Below are 2,753 nucleotides of genomic sequence, written 5' to 3' on the forward strand. Positions count from 1 at the left end.
ACCATGGATGTCCCTTGAGGGATTACTTGTCATATTTCCATCACGTTGAGGAGGATGTCTAGCCGAGATGAGAGAGAAATTGAGAACTTACAAAGCCAACATTACTCTTCCAAGGGTCAACATTGGGCCTTGAGGAGCCCCAAATGGATGTATGGATCCATTCTTTATATTAATATTTTTAAATGATAATCCATGAAGCTAGAATGTTATATTCATTGATGATGTATCCAAAACACCCAAGATTCCCTTAGGCTGACCTTATTCCTACTTGGTAGGTGTTGCCTTATTGGTGAGCCTAAGTGAGGGTGGAGCTAATTGAGAATATTTGAGAGGATTGGAACCCTCCCATCTAAGGCTAACACGATGCCCTAGGGTTTCCATGTCACACATGCATGCCCTAGGAGGATGATGCAGGTCTTGATGATGACATCTTATTTGATGAGGAGTTACTTAGAGATGCACCCATGCATTTTTATGGTGTATCTTAGATTGAGGACCACTCTTGGACCCAATTTGTCACTCTCTTGATGGATATGCTCACTTGTATAGGATGATTTCACGTGGAGAGAAATTGTATCCCACATATGTGGAGGATTAATGGCACTTTTTATTACAAAATATCATTTGTAGAGTCATTTCTAGGTCGTCTTGTGACCTATTATCCTAGCTGAATTTCAAGCAAATTTGTAGGGATTTTTCATTGTAAATTAATGAAAATGACTTGGTTTCCCTCTTATCAATAGATGGAATTCATTTTAATTGGATCATCACACACACACTCATCTCTCGTCTCAAGTGAGTGCACACTAGCTATTTTCTCTTTTTCTCTTGGAAAAATGGATAAACAATGGTTAAAAGAATCTTGGGGAGGATATTTTTTCATGGAGAGACTATATTGTGGATTTATGAAGTGATTCTTGCTTGAAATATGTAAGTTTAATGTTGTATTCTTCCATTTTCCATGTTATTTTATAAAATTAGGGTAAATCTTGTGCAATATTAAAAAGTGCAATATATTTCATGAACTCTTATTTCCATGGGATTATTCAAAAAAAAATGTTCAATAATATATCAAAGGAACTTGTTTTCATGCATCATTGACGTTCCCCTAATTAACTATGCTTCCCGATCGAATAGAGGCACTAGTTGATCACCTTTAGAATTTTCTCTCTTTTATTGATTTCTTGGTAACAAGGATTGTGGATGGAGAATTTCTTACATGATAATTACTTGTGGTTGTATATTTATATATTATTAAATTTAGTCATTGCTTCATTCATTAGGTCATCAAGAAATTATACAAATGCAATACACAAAAAGGATAAGAAACATAATAAATTAGTCTAGAGTCTAGGGTAAAACCCACAAGGGGAAAACTCGACAATCCTTTCCTTATAACTTGTTCATCAACAAGAGAAATCTAAGTCAAACAAACCAGAAATTCAAGTTCCAAGTCAGCCCTCCAACCTTTGTCATAATTTTTACACAAGATGATCAATCAATCTACCACGTCATAGAGATATAGGTACCACAAAATGCTTACTTCATTATAGGAAATATATCACAATAACTAGCATCCTCATAAAGAGAAACTCATATCATATGTATATGTATCATCATCACAAAACTCATAATATATTCATAAGAACAACACTTTCATCATATATCCACAGGATAATAACTCACATCATATATAGGAACAGAACTTGCATCATTTAGAGGGATAAAACTCACATCATATACAGGAACAAAACCTACATCATATACAGGAACATAACTTGCATCACGGAGAGAGATAGAAACTTGCATTAGCATAGTAGAACATGCCTCTTCATCTGCCACATAAATCTCGTTTATATGCCTTGGGACCTGCCACAGAAGCTTGCATATATGTACCTCAGGATCTACCACAAAAGCTTGGTTTATATGTGCCTCAATATTATATGTTATAGAGCCAAATTTGTATTCCTAAAGAACCTTTTTATTCTATCTGATACATATGAATTCTTCACCACAAATCATCACCAAATTGCATGCCAAAAGAAGCAGGATAGGTGCCAATTTATAGTTGTTTCTTCATGCAAATGGTTACGTCCTTTAGGCAGGCTTACATGAAATCTAGGAGGGCCGACTTGGCAACTTGATGAGACAAATGACACTTGACACAAATTTGATTTTTCTTCTTTTCATAGGGTCATGAAGAACATGCCTATTAACTTTTTATTTTGACCAAAACAAAGCATGAAAAACATGCTTGATAATAAAAATAATAATAATAAATTTTCTTCTTTGTGTTTCTACATGAAATACATATATAATGACAATTATGAAGACTGAACCTAGTTATAATTCCAACAAGGTCTAGGATTTAGATTATTATTTTTATCATTTTTTAACTATTAAATACCTAACCTTCAATCTTTTATTGATCTTATCAATTATAGGAAATTTATTTAATGTTATAAGATGTTGCATTTTGTAAATCTACATATCATAGACACCCTAGCTTATAGCAGATTTCCTTTAGTTTATTGGAGTTGGTGGAAAGTGTACTTGAACATTTGTAACTCTTATCCTGAATTGTAAGGATTTTCAAGTACCTTCTCCCATAACCATTATACTCTTATCAACCTTTAACCTTTCTTTACTAAAGATATTTCCAAGTGACTTGTATGCAAGCTCCTTGGAGATCCAGTTGACTTGGAACCCTAGCCATCTAACCTCTATGTCTTGCTAGGAAGTCTCCCTTGTGA

The sequence above is a fragment of the Pinus tabuliformis genome, chromosome 8 (assembly GCF_031772625.1).
Source record: "Pinus tabuliformis cultivar Carrire ecotype Pingquan chromosome 8, CPIR1, whole genome shotgun sequence".
NCBI lineage: Eukaryota > Viridiplantae > Streptophyta > Pinopsida > Pinales > Pinaceae > Pinus > Pinus tabuliformis.